The sequence below is a fragment of the Macaca fascicularis genome, chromosome 10, assembly GCF_037993035.2.
Source record: "Macaca fascicularis isolate 582-1 chromosome 10, T2T-MFA8v1.1".
In the NCBI taxonomy this organism is placed as follows: domain Eukaryota; kingdom Metazoa; phylum Chordata; class Mammalia; order Primates; family Cercopithecidae; genus Macaca; species Macaca fascicularis.
This window is the reverse complement of record NC_088384.1, coordinates 86,870,930-86,887,927: the sequence shown is the minus strand read 5'-3', so window position 1 is coordinate 86,887,927 and position 16,998 is coordinate 86,870,930. Positions and strand designations below refer to the sequence as shown.

The 16,998-nt window shown below is 41.5% G+C and overlaps 1 protein-coding gene across 4 annotated transcripts in view; it reads right to left on the bottom strand.

The window, feature by feature from the left end:
• CSNK2A1 (casein kinase 2 alpha 1) overlaps positions 1-16,998 on the bottom strand; it is a 76,277-nt gene that overhangs the window by 40,087 nt on the left and 19,192 nt on the right. The window contains exon 2 of one of the 4 annotated variants that reach the window (XM_005568590.3): positions 7,384-7,500. The exons of the other annotated variants lie outside the window; for them this stretch is intronic. The gene's annotated coding sequence lies outside the window, so the exon portion shown is untranslated. The remainder of the gene's footprint in view (positions 1-7,383; positions 7,501-16,998) is intronic. 4 annotated transcript variants of the gene reach the window in all.

The following is a 16,998-nucleotide window of genomic DNA, read 5'->3' as shown; positions in this document are numbered from 1 at the left end:
TTACAGAATAAAAATAACACGTATTTCCAAACCAGAAAGGGGGAAAAGTAAAATCATAAAAAGAATCCAAAAGAATGTTAAGAAGGGAGAAGAACAAAATCTAGAACATAAGAAACATAGGGAAAAAAAGTTAAATTGGAATATGATTAATTATATCAAATATAAGTGGAATAAATTATCCAGGTAAAAGACAAAGACTATCATGTCAGACCAAATTAAAAAAGAAATCCAAATGAACCAGAATAACCCAAACAATTCTGAAAAATCATAAAGCTGGAAGAATTATGCTATCTGATTTTAAACTTATTACAAGGCTATAGTTGTCAAAACAGTGTATTGGCAAAAGGATAAAACATAGATCAAGGGAACAGAATAAAGAGTACAGAAATACACCCACACAAATAAGGCCAATTAATTTTTGACAAACGTACAAAGGCAGTTCAATGGAGAAAGGACATATATATATATATATATATATATTTTTTTTTTTTTTCCCCGAACACCACAGTCTGCCTCTAGTGTCCAGGTTGGAATGCAGGGGCATGATCTTAGCTCACTGCAACTTTCGCCTACTGGGTGCAAGTGATTCTCCTGCCTCAGCCTCCCAAGTAGCTACAACCACAGGTGTGCATCACAATGCCCTGCTAATTTTTGTATTTTTAGTAGAGACAGGGTTTTACCATATTGCCCAGGCTGGTCTCAATTTTCCTTTTTTTTTTGAGATGGAGTCTTGCTCTGTCGCCCAGGCTGGAGTGCAGTGGCGCGATCTCGGCTCACTGCAAGCTCCACCTGCCGGGTTCGCACCATTCTCCTGCCTCAGCCTCTTGAGTAGCTGGGACTACAGGCATCCACCACCACGCCTGGCTAATTTTTTGTATTTTTGGTAGAGACGGGGTTTCACCATGTTAGTCAAGATGGTCTCGATCTCCTGACCTCATGATCTGCCTGCCTGGGCCTCCCAAAGTGCTGGGATTACAGGCATGAGCCACCAAGCCCAGCCTGGTCTCAAATTTCTGAGCTCAACTGACCCACCCACTTTGGCCTCCCAAAGTGCTGGGATTACAGGCATAATAATCTTTTCTATAAACTGTTGTGGAAGACTTGGAGATCAGTATGCAAAAAATCATAAACTTCAATCTAAATCTCACACTTTATATAAACGATAATCCATAATGAATCATAGATATAAACGTAAAACTTGGGCCAGATGCGGTAGCTCATGACTGTATAATCCCAGCCTGGGTGACAAGGCAAGACTCTACCTCTGGGAAAAAAACCAACAACATATAAATGTGAAATTATCAAACCTTCTTGCATCCAGGGGTTAGGCAGAGTTTGAAGACATGACATTAAAGACATGGACTGTAAAATTCATAAACTGAACTTCATCAACATTAAAATATTTCTGCTCTGTGAAAGTCACTATTTAGAAAATAAGCCAGACACAAGAAGAATGTATTTGCAAATCACAAATCTGAATAAAGAACTTGTATCTGTAACATATAAAAAACTCAACAATAAGAAAACTCAATTTAAAAATGGGCAAAAGGCCGGGTGCGGTGGCTCAAGCCTGTAATCCCAGCACTTTGGGAGGCCGAGACGGGTGGATCACGAGGTCAGGAGATCGAGACCATCCTGGCTAACATGGTGAAACCCCGTCTCTACTAAAAAATACAAAAATCTAGCCGGGCGAGGTGGCGGGCGCCTGTAGTCCCAGCTACTCGGGAGGCTGAGGCAGGAGAATGGCCTGAACCCGGGAGGCGGAGCTTGCAGTGAGCTGAGATCCGGCCACTGCACTCCAGCAAGGGGGACAGAGTGAGACTCCGTCTCAAAAAAAAAAAAAAAAAAAATGGGCAAAAGACATGAACATACACACCACAAAAGAAGATATACAGATAAGTATGTGAAAAGATACACAACACTTCCAGACAGCAGAGAAAATGAAATTAAATCATACCACTACCACTACAGATCTATTAAAACAGCTAAAATTTAAAAAAAACAGAAAACAAAACTGACTATACCAAAAGCTGGCATGGATGCAGAGTAACAGTAACTAATTCATTCCTGGTGGGAAAGAAAATGGTTTTGGAAAACAGTTTGGCAGTTTCTTATAGAGTTAAACATGTACTTAACTATACAACCAGCATTCCCACTCCTAGGTATTTACTCAAGAGAAATGGAAACCTGTATCTACACAAAAACCTACACACAAACATTTAAGGCAGCTTTATCTATAATTGTGAAAAAACAGTAACAACCAAGGTGTCCAACAGTTACATGAATAAACAAATGGCTTGCCATGGGATGCTTAGCAATGAAAAGGAACAGATGACTGATTTGTGCAACAAAATGGGTGAATCGTTTTTCTTTTTTTAGTAGAGACAGGGTCTCGCTTTGTTGCCCAGGCTGGTCTCAAACGCCTGGCCTCAAGCAATCCTTTGGCTTCAGCCTCCCAAAGTGGCAGGATTACAGGTGTGAGCTGCTACACCTGAACAATATGGTGAATCTTAAAGTGAAGAAGCCAGAAACAAAAGCCTACATATTGTATACTTCCATTTATATCAGGGGTCCCCAGTCTCCGGGCCATGGGCCTGTACCAGTTTGTGGCCTGTTAGGAACCAGGCTACACAGCAGGAGGTGAGCAGCGGGAGTCACTCGCATTACTGCCTGAGCTCTGCCTCCTGTTCGATCAGCAACATTAGATTCTCATAGGAGAACCCTACTGTGAACTGCGCATGTGAGGGATCTAGGTTTCGTGCTCCTTATGAGACTCTAACGCCTGATGATCTGTTATCATCAGGCACTAGATTCTTGAGGAGGTGGAGCTCAATCTTCCTCCTTTTAGAAAAGGAAATAAGCATGGAAAGGGAGCCTAAATTTCTCCCTTTCCATGCTTATTAATCACAAGGACATTCCTAAGTCCAATGAGCTTGGAAACGGAGAAATAGCAACTCTACAGTAGAAAAACCTGGCAGACTTTACTGAAGTATCACTAGTGCTAAGTCACTTTGACATCATATGCCCCTGATACAATGTGATGAGAAGGGCACTTCACCTCTGTGGTAGTCTTCTCAAAAATCCATAACCACAATTTAATCTTGAGAAAATATCAAACCTGTATTGAAGGACATTCTATAAAATACATCACCAGTCTTCTTCAAAAGTTTCCAAGTAATGAAAATTAAAGACAGACTAAGAAGCTTCACAGACTGGAGGATACTAAGGAGACATGATGACTAAATTAATGTGGTATCCTGGACTGGCTCCTTGAACAGAAAAAGGATATAACTGGTAAAATCCAAATAAGGCTTGTAGTTGGGTTAATACTATTATACCGATGTTAATTTCTTAATTATTTTATTATTTATATTATTCATTTTTTTTTTTTTAGAGATGGGGTCTCACTTTGTTACCCAGGCAGGAGTCCAGTGGCGTGATCCTAGCTCTCCCAGTTCATAGCAGCCTCGAACTCATGGGCTCAAGCGATCCTCCTGCCTCAGCCTCCTAAGTAGCTAGGACTACAGGCACATGTCACCATGCCCACCTAACTTTAATTTTTTGTAGAGATGGGGTCTTGCCATGTTGCCCACGTTGTTCTCAAACTCCTGGCCCCAAGCAATCCTCCCCACCACGGCGTCCAGTTACCAGGGTAACAGGTGTGAGCCACCACGCCTGGCCCAATTTCTTAGTGTTGATGACATATCACCGCTATGGCAAGATGTGAACATTAGGAGATACTGAGGGAAGCATATATGGAGATTCTATCTGTAACTCCTGTAAATCTAAAATTTTCAATGTTACAAGTTAAATACTGCCAATATTTAACTTGAAATGCTAAAGAGGATGAGATGCTAGAGAAGATGAGGAAAAACTGAAACTCATACATTTCTAGTGTGAATGCAAAATAGTACTGTACAGCCATTCTAGAAAACAGTTTGGCAACTTCTTTACAAAGAAGTTAAATGTACATTTTTCATATGACCCAGCAATCCAACTCAAAGTTATTTACCCTAGAAAAATGAAAACTTATGTCCACAAAAGCCTATAATGTTATGTTCACAGCAGCTCTATTCATAATCAACAAAGAATGAAAACCAAAATGTCCTTCAAGGAGTGAATGGATAAAAATAACTATAATCTATCCATAAACGGAATACTACTAATAAAAAGGAACTAACCATTTACACACACAATAAATTTGATGAATCTCAGAGGCAGTATGCTGAATGAAATAAGCCAGTCTCAAAATATTACATAATGTTTGATTTCATTTATATGAACATTTATGAAAAGATAAAACTGTAGTGAGGCTGGGCACGGTGGCTCACACCTGTAATCCCAGCACTTAGGGAGGTTGAAGCGGACGGATCACTAGGTCAGGAGAGCAAGACCATCCTAGTTAACATAGTGAAATCTAGTCTCTACTAAAAATACAAAAGATTAGCCGGGCATGGTGGCGGGTGCCTGTAGTCCCAGCTACTCGGGAGGCTGAGGCAGGAGAATGGCATGAACCTGGGAGGTGGAGCTTGCAGTGAGCCGATGCGCCAATGCACTCCAGCCTGGGTGAGAGAGCGAGACTCTGTCTCAAAAAAAAAACAAAACAAAAACAAAACCAAAAAACTGTACTAACTCAGAACAGAAACAGTGGTTGCTAGAGATTAGGGGTGGGAGGCTGGGTATGTTACCAAGGGTAACATGCAGAAGGTGATATAACTGTTCTATGTCCCAGTTGTGATGGTAGTTACTTGAATCTATGTATATATTAAAATTCATAAAACAGTATACACAAAAAGGAGTCAATTTTACTGTATATTAATTGGAAAAATAAAATTTAAAAAAAGGAAAAAAATTCTATCACATGCTGTCTAAAAGAGATACACCTAGGCTGGGCACGGCTGCTCACGCCTGTAATCCCAGCACTTTGGGAGGCCGAGGTGGGCAGATCACCTGAGGTCAGGAGCTCAAGACCACCCTGGCCAAAACAGTGACACCCATCTCTACTAAAAACACAAAAATGAGCTGGGTGTGGTGATGCATGCCTGTAGTCCCAGCTACTCTTAGAGGCTGAGGCAGGGGAATCGCTTGAACCAGGGAGGTGAAGGTTGTAGCGAGATAGCACCATTGCACTACAGCCTGGGAGGCATAGTGAGACTCCTTCTTGTAAAAAAAAAAAAAAAATTAATAAACAAATAAGTAAAAGAGATACATCTAGGTCAGGTGTGGTGGCTCACATCTGTAATCCCAGCACTTTGGGAGGCCAAGGTGGGTGCATCACTTGAGGTCAGCAGTTTGAGATCAGCCTGGCCAACATAGCGAAACCTCATCTCTACTTAAAAACAACAACAACAACAACAACAACAACAACAACAACAAAACACAAAACTTAGCTGGGTGTGGTGGCAGGTGCCTATAATCCCAGCTACTTGGGAGGCTGAGGCTGGAGAACTGCTTGAACCCAGGAGGTGGAGGTTGCAGTGAGCACTCCAGCATGGCTGACAGAGACTCCATCACAAAATAAATAAATAAATAAATAATACATTTAAAACATGGGATATATACACACGATGTATACATGTATTGAAACATCACAATACATCACAATATATCCCATAAATATGTACGATTATATATCAATTAGAAATTAAGAGCTGGGCAGAGCTCAGGGATCCCTGCACTTTGGGAGACTGAAGAGGAAAGATGGTTTGAGGCTGAGTTCGTGACCAGCCCGGGCAACACAGCAAGTCTACCATCTCTACAGAAAAATTTAAAAGCTAGCTAAGTATGGCACACGCACCAGTGATCCTAGCTACTCAGAAGGCTGAAGTAGGAGATCATGTGAACCCAGGAGTTCAAGGCTTCAGTGAGTTATGATCACAATGCTGCACTCCAACCTGGCTGACAGAGACCCTGCCTCAAAATCAATTAATCAATAAATTTTAAATAAAATAAAACATAGGCTACACATAGTTTGTTCATAAAAATCCAGTATTTCAAAACATGTGGGATACAATTAAAGCAGGACTTAGAAATGTATAAACTTAGGCCAGGCGCAGTTGCTCATGCCTGTAATCCCAGCACTTTGGGAGGCTGAGATGAGTGGATCACTTGAACCTAGGAGTTCAAGACCATCCTGGGCAACATGGCAAGACCTTGCCTCTACAAAAATAAAAATTAAAAAAATCAGCTGGGCGCAGTGGCTCACACCTGTAATCCCAGCACTTTGGGAGGCCGAGGCAGGTGGATCACAAGGTCAGGAGATCGAGACCATCCTGGCTAACAGGGTGAAACCCTGTCTCTACTAAAAATACAAAAATTAGCTGGGCATGGTGGTGGGCGCCTGTAGTCCCAGCTACTCAGGAGGCTGAGGCAGGAGAATGGTGTGAACCTGGGAGGCGGAGCTTGCAGTGAGCTGAGATGGCACCACTGCACTCCAGCCTGGTGACACAGTGAGACTCTATCTCAAAAAAAGAAAGAAAGACAGAGAGAAAGAGAGAGAGGGAAGGAGGGAGGGAGGGAGAATTAGGGTAAATGTCCAATATCAAGAATGGAAATGAGGCAGTGAGGGATGAATTAGGGTAAACGTCCAGTATAATGAATGGAAATGATACATCACTACAGATCCTACAGATGGTAAAAAGACAATATCATGAACAACTTTTGCCCATAAACTTGAAATTCCCAGAAGAAAAATAATTTATCAAAACTGATACAAGATGCCAGTCTGATTCTCAGGAAGAAAAAACAAAAACTGACACAAAAAATGAAAACCATAAATGGTCCCATAACCAATAAATTCAATCAGTATTGTTTCAACCTGTTCTATCCTAATGTCTTTGTACTGCACAGCTTAACATTTTTTCAAAACATTTGTTTAAACTGAACTTGCTTCCCACTCCTCTCCAGGTCTCTCTGCTTTTATACATTGATTATGCCTTCCAATACTGCTTGCTAAGAGAAATCCTACTCGCCCTTCAAGAATCAGCAAACTTTACATCCGCTATGAAGCATTCCCATCTCTCTCCAAAATGAGCCAAGTACCTCTTCTACAGGGCCACAGCAACCCCATATACTCTCTGACATTGTCACACTGAATGTATTTTGTTTACATACACCTCTCTCCTCAGATTAAGAATTCAAGTACTTTGGACTTTATTTCTCTTGGTGTATGCCCCGTGGTTCACCCCATTGCCCAGGCTGGTCTCAAACTCCTGAACTCAGGTGATCCAACCGCTTCAGCCTCCCAAAGTACTAGGGTTACAGGCACGAGCCACTGTGCCCTGCCTGTGGTTGATTTTTAAAATGCTCCTCAGTCTTACCTATAAATGTTATTGCATCCATCCTTTTTAAATCAGAGAAAAAAGGTTTCCTACTATCACTTACCAAAGAGATGTGAAACTAGTCAGTATGGGTGAATGATGTTTCTTGGAGCTTTTATGAGGTTCCAGGCTGCATGATTTACCATGTGATGAGCACACTGCTTGACAAGCCTTGACAGAGCTACAAAAACAGTTCAGCACTCCGTTACTGAATGGATCTTGGATTTAAAAGACATCATGAGGTTGCAGAAGGATAAGTACACTAGAACCACTAACACCTACATCTGATGTTGGATATGTGATTTAACCTACCTGATTAAAGTGAGAAAACTGCAGAATATAAGGATTATCACCCTTCTCCCACTCCCTTCTTCACTGACATGAAGGTAGGTTACATAGGAGACAACCATCATCTCTGTAGGTGATCAATAACCAACAGTTAATAAGGTAGGTTGTCCTAAAACTGACAAAAGTAGAATAGGCTGGAAGCAAGGGCAGTAAAACTGGTTGCCTTTCAATTCTGAAGATATTATGTGAATGCCTATGTCAGTCACCGATTCTTGGGATATATCTTTTTTGTGTGTGTGACAGGGTCTTGCTCTGTTACCCAGGCTGGAATGCAGTGGTACGATCATAGCTCACTGCAGCCTTGACCTCCCAGGCTCAAGCAATCCTCCTCCCTCAGCTTCTTTAGTAGCTGGGACCATAGGCATACACTACTGTCCCCTGCTAATTAAATTTTTTTCTTTTTTTCTTTCTCTTTTTCTTTTTTGCTGAGATGAGGTTTTGTTATGCTACCCAGGCTGGTCTGGAAGTCCTAAGCTCAAGCAATCCTCCTACCTTGGCCTCCCAAGATGCCGGGATTACAGGCATGAGACACTATGCCCAGCCAGATTTATCACTGTTAAACCAGCAAGTCCATGACCTAAGTAATGTCTTTCTCATTTTATAGAAGGTAAAACTGCATAACCTTCCCAATGTCAGAGATAGTGATTGCAAAACATTTGTCTAGATTCACAGCCTATTCTTCTGTTCTACAGCAAGGGACTGTAAACTGGGACCACAAACACAGCTAACCCCCATACCCATGGTTTCAGTTACCCGCAGTCAACTGCAGTCTGAAAATATTAAATGGAAAATTCCAGAAATAAACAATTTGTAAGTTTTATTTTTGTTTGTTTTTAGAGATGGGGCTTCAGTCAGTCACCCAGGCTGGAGTGCAGTGGTGCAACCGTGGCTCACTGTAGCAGCCTCTACCTCCCATCTCTGCCTCCCTTGTAGTTGGGACCATGGGCATATACCACCACTCCCGGCTTTTTTTTTTTTTTTTGTAAAGAAGGTTTCTCACTATGTTGTCCGGGCTGGTCTTGAACTCCTGGGCTCAAGCAATCCTCCCACCTTACCCTCCCAAAGTGCTGGGATTACAGGCATGAGCCATTGCACCCAGCCATGTTTTAAATTGTACATGGTTCTGAGTAATGTGATGAAATCTTGCACCATCTAGTACCATCCCGCCCTGGATGTGAATCATCCCTTTGTCCAGCTGTATATGCCACCTGCTCATTAAGTCACTTGGTAGCCTTCTTGGTTACTTGAATGTTGCAGTATTGCAGTGCTTATCTTCAAGTTACCCTTATTTTACTTAAGAAATTCCCCAAAGTGCAAGAGTAGCAATGCTGAGAATCTGGAAATGCCAATGTGAAGCTGTAAAGTGCTTCCTTTAAGTAAAAAGGTGAAAGTTCTTGACTTAATATGGAAAAAAAATTGTATGCGGAAATTGCTAAGATCTATAGTAAGAACAAATCTTCTATCAGTGATAATGTGAAGAGGGAAAAATAAATTCACAGTTGTTTTGCTGTCATACCTCAAACTGCAAAAGTTATAACCGCAGTATGTGATAAATGCTTAGTTAAGAAGGAAAAGGCATTAAATTTGTGGGTAGAAGACATGAACAGAAAACTGTGTTCCAACTTGATGACAATCAGGTTTGGTATTATCTGTGGTTTCAGGAATCCACTGGGGATCTTGGAATATATTTCCCACAGATGGCTGGGAACAGGACTACTCTGTGTGTGTGTCTCCTATCTGGCTCACATATTACTTTTTAAAAATTGAGATAAAATCCATTTAGGGTACAACTGGTACCCTAAAATGGTGTGTTTTAGTATATTCACAATGTTGTGGAACCATCACTACTAACTGATTCCAGAACACGTCATCGCCCCAAAAAGAAACTCAGTACCTCACAGGAGTAACTCCTGACAGCCTCTTCCTACAGTCCTCTGGCAACCAAAAATCTGCTTTCTGTCTCCATGTATTTGCCTATTATGGACATTTCACATAAATGGAATCATGCAATATGTGGCCTCTTTCACTTAGCAAAATGTCTACAAGGTTATCCACATTGTTGCAAGTATCAGTAGTTAATTTCCCTTTGTGGCTGAATTCACTGTATAAATATACCACATTTTGGTTATCCATTCATTGATTGACGGATATTTGGACTGTCTCCACTTTTTGGCTACTATGAACAATGTTGCTAGGTGCATTTGTGTACAAGTTTTTCACTTTTTTTTTCTTTTTCTTTTTTTAGAGTCAGGACCTTGCTCTGTCACCCAGGCTGGAGTGCAAGTGGCATGATCATAGCTCATTTCACTGCAGCCTCACACTCCTGAGCTTAAGTGAGCATCCTACCTTAGCCTCCCAAGTAGCTGGGACTATGGGTGTGTGCCACCACGCCCAGCTAATTTTCTGTATTTTTAGTAGAGACGGGGTTTTGATATGTTGCCCAGGCTGGTCTTAAACTCCTGGATTCAAGCGATTATCCCATCTCAGCCTTCTAAAGTGTTGGGACTACAGCATAAGCCACAGTGCCCAGCCTTCACACTGTTTTTACAAAGTGAATCGGGGCCAGGCGTAGTGGCTCACACCTGTAATCCCACCAGTTTGGGAGGCCGAGGCAGGCGGATCACCTGAGGTCAGGAGTTCGTGACAGCCTTGGCCAACATGGTGAAACCCCATCTCTACTAAAAATACAAAATTAGCCAGGCGTGGTGGTGGTGGGCACCTGTAATCCCAGCTACTTGGGAGCCTGAGACAGGAGAATCACTTGAACCTGGGAGGTGGAGGTTACAGTGAGCTGAGACTGCGCCATCGCACTCCAGTCTGGACGACAAGAGCGAAATTCCGTCTCAAAAAAAAAAAAAAAAGTATTAAGTTGAATTATGTATTAACATTGTTCATAATTAATATTTTTCAAAGTGATAGTTACCAACACTAAAAAAAAATTTAACTTTCTATTTCTTAAAAGAAATAAAGGAGGAGGGAGGGCAGGTAGGTCTCTCTGTCTGGTAACAACGGTTCTTCCTTCCTGCACTGACAAAAACCACCTGGGTATGCTAAGCTGTGACTGTTCAACAACTGGCTCTTTTAAAAGACACCCAATGGAGATACCACACGTAAACCTGGACAACTCTTCCTTTACCTTATTGGCTCGACTCCTGAAGGCATTTGAGCTATCAATCCCTGGTCTATACTAAATACATAAATTTATAAACAAATAATAAGACAGGGGAAACTCTTACTTAAGACTACAAAAATTATGGAACTGAAAATGCAGTTCAACAATGACATCAGTGGCCATGAACAACTATCTGGTAAATGTATATGGAGTAGTATGTACACGTACTTTTTTTTTTAAGAAAAAAACTATTACAGGCTCAGGAAATCTGTAAACTTCAGCAAAATTAGTAATTCCTGAGTTAGACAAACAGAAACACATCTAAGAAGGCTAACTTGGTGATTTACATAAATATTAAAAAATTAAACTGCTCAAACTAAGTATACGCCATTCTTTCCTGAAGGAAGACAAGAAGACAATGTATCCTAGGCTTCAGAGTATGAGACCCAAGCTTGATGAATGATTAACAAAATGTCAGCCTCAGAAAAAATACAGTGGCATTCAGAGTTAGTCAGGTAGAGATAACAGTTTTACAAAAGGGAACTTTACTTCTGCCTCACATTATTGCTTAGAAAATAAGAACTGAATTTCTTCACTACTGTCCAACCTTAAATCATTTACAATCTTGTATTTTAAAGCATACCCTTTGAATCACATGTCCAAAGAGAATTACTTGGGGGTCAGAGAGGTACCTTAAAATGGCTTTAAAAACTTAAAGCCAAGATTATTTTAAGATTGCTTACCGCCTTGAATCTTAAAACTGTTAAGCTATCTAATTACTGAGCTTTCTAAATTAGTGTTCCCAGTTTTTTTTTTTTTTTTTTGAGACGGAGTCTCGCTCTGTCACCAGGCCTGGAGTGCAGTGGCACTACCTCAGCTCACTGCAACCTCCACTTCCCGGGTTCAAGTGATTCCCCTGCCTCAGCCTGCCGAGTAGCTGGACTACAGGCAAGCACCACCATGCCCGGCTAATTTTTTTTTTTGTATTTTAGTAGAGACAGGGTTTCACTATGTTGGCCAGGATGGTCTCGAATTCCTAACCTTGTGATCCACCCGCCTGGCCCAGTCTTTTTAAAAGTCAAGACAGAAAGAAAATAATATTTGTATGGCACAATGGGGTAAATGATCAAGACTGCTCTGGATCTGAGGTAACTGGTTTGGATGCTGTATCCAAGCTACATTCTGCATGAATGGCCAGAGGTGTGAGGGGACCAGTATCTCAACACATCTGTAACACACCCTGACACAATACACTGGTTGAGAAATTCTAGTTTGAATAACTTGTGGAGATCACAACCTGAAGAGTCAAAATCCATGCAGCAGGTTGAGAAAACTATTTCACAATTCCCCTTATTTCAAGGGATACGCAATCATCTTTTGCAGCCTTCAATTACAGTCCAGATGTACTAACAGGCAACTATTTCATCTGGAAGATCATCTATTTGGAGATCACTGACACAAAAAAACAAAAACAACAAAGACAAACCAAGCCTCCTTACCTTAGCTCAGAAAGATAAGCCAAAAGAAAACAGGTTAATGGTAAAAATGTATGATTAAATGAAGTTATTGTTTTTTCCTCCACTTCATATTGATTTATCTTTTCCCATGTCAATTTAAGGTGGTAACCATGGCCAACAACATTCTCTCTCACCTATCACACTAATGCCAAATAAGTAGTAGTGTTTTTGTTTTTTCAAGTGGGGAAATATATATAGCTCAAAAAAAAAACCAAAAAAATATCTAGCAACTAACTCCTTGGCAGTTCCCTTGACTCTCTGACCTTCAAGTCCCAAGGTTCTAAGTACATAATAAATAAGAAAACTACCTGTTCAAACCCAACAGAATGTTTTTTTCTGGTTTGATTGAGGCTCTGAATTTGGAACACAAATATTCTCAGTAATACTTGGTAATTCATTAAGTTACTGCTTGTGTAAACTTGCAGGATACTTAACTTTAGGAGATTATAAATCCTAACATGCCCCTGGGGGCCTTCTGCTTTTATTCCTACTTACAAAACATTCAACATTTTTGTTTTTAAAAACAATGCACACAGGCCAGGTGCAGTGGCTCACGCCTATAATCCCAGCACTTTGGGAGGCCAAGGAGGGTGGATCACCTGAGGTCAGGAGTTCAAGACCAGTCTGGCCAGTATGGCACAACCCCATCTCTACTAAAAATACAAAAATTAGCCAGGTGTGGTGGCGCACACCTGTAGTCCCAGCTACTTGGGAGGCTGAGGCAGGAGCATCACTTGAACCCAGGAAGCAGAGGTTGCAGTGAGATGAGATCGTGCCACTGCACTCCAGCCTGCGTAACAGAGAGAGATTCTGTCTCAAAATAAATAAATACATACATACAAAAAAAAAATAAAGCAATACACGTAAGTATTACTTCCATAAAACAAACCAGGAAGTACAGTAAAACATAAAATATTAGCATTTGGGCCTTTTGTGTGAATTACATTTCTCTACCTTCAACCCAGAAAAGGGATCCGAGTGTCAATGTGACATAAATGACATAGCAACAGTGTGAGATCTTCCAATGAAGGGAGGTATTAGAAGAAAATCCAAGCAGTTTGATTTGGATTAACAGTTCTACCCCAAACACCTAAGAGAAATTTGAACTCCAGTACTGTCTCCTATAATATGGAATATAACAAATGGACAGAAGTCATCATCTCTACACCTTTTTACCATGCCACACAAGCAAAATAAAGTCACAATGTGAAACTTTATTCCACTGGCTATAACCCTCTGGAACCAAAAGATGGAAAACTTCATTTGGGATATACAGTAATCTAAAGAAAAATTCAGCATTTATGAATTTAATAACTGCTGCTACCATTTGAATACCTCTTATAAACCAAACACAGTATCAGATGCATATTCTGATTTTAGAAATAAACAAACTCAGAGGTTAAATAATCTGCCAAAAACAACAGGATTACTAAGTGGTGGAAGCCAGATCTGTTTAGAATTCAAAGCCTAAACGGGTTCTTTTCACTAAATTTAATACTATTTCCTTAATTCTCCAAACTGATTCATTATAGCCTATCCAAAATACTATAATAAAATGAACTGCTTTAAATTTGGAGGCAAGGAGGGGGTGGGACACTGAGTTTCAATAGTCAGGGTTCTTCATTATTTTCTTACCTGAATAGGCTGGCCACCAGGCCACAAATTGTATAAAAATCAGATTTTAAATGATGAAAAAGCTTTTCTGTGTGGCTGCTGAAGGGAGAAAAGAAGACAACTGAGACATGCCCCACCATGCTGGCTGGGGGTTGGTGACATCTGTGGGCCTCAGTGTTGGGCTCCAGATGCAACAAAGCCTAAAGTTTTGAATATGTATGAAGGTCAATGTGATGTTTTCCAAAAACAGTCATAAAAGATGGCTGTGAAAAACCCACTAGGATAACAACTGTATGTAACAAGAGCATATAGGTAGCTGCAGATGAACGTTCAGGTCCTTAGCTGTGGTGTTTAAAAATTCTTCAGACCAGGCTGGGTGCTCATGCCTGGAATCCCAGCACTCCGGGAGGCCGAAATGGGTGGATTGCCTGAGCTCAGGTGTTCGAGACCAGCCTTGGCAACATGGTGAAACCCCATCTCTACTAAAATACAAAAAAAAAAAAATTAGCCAGGCATGGCGGTGTGCGCCTGTAGTCCCAGCTACTTGGAAGGCTGAGGCAGGAGAATTGCTTGAACCCGGGAGGTGGAGGTTGCAGTGATCTAAGGTTGTGCCACTGCACTCCAGCCTGGCAACAGAGTGAGACGCTGTCTTCCAAAAAAAAAAAAAAAAAATCTTCAGACCAGTGCGGTGGCTCATGACTGTAATCTCAGCACTTCGGGAGGCTGAGGCAAGAGGACTGCTTGAGCCCAGGAGTTTGAGACCAGCCTGGGCAACATGGTGAGACGTTGTCTCTACAAAAAAATTCAAAAACTACCCACAAAGAAAACCCTAGGTCAAGATAGCTTCACTGGAAGGAAAAATGAACTGGTCAGGAAGACAGACAAATAGAAGCAAATAATGAAAACATTTTATTTACCATTGATAACCTTCTTACAATAAATTATGTAGCAAAATACATGTTTGAATACTTTTAATTGCTAGGCAATAGTCTATTTTCATTTTTTTTTGAGACGGAGTTTCGCTCTTGTTGCACAGGCTGGAGCGCAATGGCGCAGATTTTGGCTCACTGCAAATTCCGCCTCCCAGGTTCAAGCGATTCTCCTGCCTCAGTCTCCGTAGTAGTTGGGGTTACAGGCATGCGCCACCACGCCTGGCTAATTTTGTATTTTTAGTAGAGATGGGGTTTCTCCATGTTGGTCAGGCTGGTCTCGAACTCCCGACCTCAGACCAGTCCGCCTGCCTCGGCCTCCCAAGGTGCTGGGATTACAGGTATGAGCCACTGCACCCGGCCTATTTTCATTTTTTTACAAAAGGTAGACAACTCCAAAGCAGATGGCCATTTGTAGCCATTCTATATAATCATGAATACACAAAACACTGGCCAGTGGCTCACGCCTGTAACCCCAGCACTCTGAGAGGCTGAGGTGGGTAGATCACCTGAGGTCAGGATTTCGAGACCAGCGTGGCCAACACGGCGAAACCCCACTTCTACTAAAAATACAAAAATTAGCTGGTTAGGTTGGCAAGCTCCTGTAATTCCAGTTACTTGGGAGTCTGACAGAGGAGAACCACTTGAACCCAGGAGGCAGAGATTGCGCTACTACACTCCAGCTTGGGCAACGGAGCGAGACTCCATCTCAAAAAAAAAAAAAAAGTTTTAAAGTGCCGATAAATACAAGTTCCTGGTCTGCCTACAGTTATTACTTAATAATACAAAGCAAACAAGAAAGCCAAGTTAGTGGATTACCTGAGAGAACAAGACACAGAGAAGATGTTAATGCAGGGAGGTGGCCTTCTCCAAACACATCCCTAACACACACTATTCAAGTAATTCCCAAACTGTGATAAAAGAACCACTGGGAATAAGACCTCTGATCTATATTCACAAGTCTATAGGTGAGCAAAAGTAGACCTTTTCCTGTGTCTGAGATGGGAAGATTACCTTCTCTATCTAGAAGCAAAAGAACCCTAGACTCACCAAGACTAGCTAATAGACACTGTACACGAGTAATTGAGGTAATCTACACTGGGCGTGAGTTACATACTGATCCACCCCTAGGCAGCAATTCATACCTCACCCACCCAACAGGCTACATTCGAAACAGGAAGTACAGGTCAAAAGTCTAATTAAAAAAATAAGAACTCTTGGCAGCTGAAAATGAAAATAAAGAATGAAGAATGACAGCACTGGCAATAAACACATTGTTTTCTCTGAAAGGGAAGGGAAAGAACTAATGTTGGGCACCTATATGCCAGACATTTTATAAATTTTCTCCTTTAATCCTCAGTAATCCTGAGATGATAATACTAGCTGGTACTCTAGTTATTAATCCTCACAAAAATCCTGAGGTAGGTACTACTAATTCCCATGTTACAGATGAAGAAACTGAAGGTTAGTAAGTTGCCCAAGGTAGTTGTTATCCCAACTGTGTAGAGACAAGAACTCCCAGACTTGAAGAAGTTAAGTAAACTTCCCCAAACTCAAAGTGGGAGTTCTTTCCCACTATCCGGCTGCCTTCCCCTCCCTACCAGCAATCTCAATTAATTATCTATTCTACCCCCTTCTCATTTCTGTAGCTGTTTCAGAAACTATACCTAAGACACAAAGCAAATAGGAGTTATCATAAGAAAACACCTCCAGGCTGGGCGCGGTGGCTCAAGCCTGTAATCCCAGCACTTTGGGAGGCCGAGACGGGTGGATCACGAGGTCAGGAGATCGAGACCATCCTGGATAACACGGTGAAACCCCGTCTCTACTAAGAAATACAAAAAACTAGCCGGGCGAGGTGGCGGGCGCCTGTAGTCCCAGCTACTCGGGAGGCTGAGGCCGGAGACTGGCGTGAACCCGGGAGGCGGAGCTTGCAGTGAGCTGAGATCCGGCCACTGCACTCCAGCCTGGGCTACAGAGCGAGACTCCGTCTCAAAAAAAAAAAAAAAAAAAAAGAAAACACCTCCAAAAGATACTAAGTTGTGCTATGATATGCCTATTATTAGAAAATGTCAATCAATTTTAAGCTTGGAGGGCAGTGACAGTTTGGAGATCTTCAGCACAATACCTGCCAGAAATGTAGCAGGTACTCAGGATCT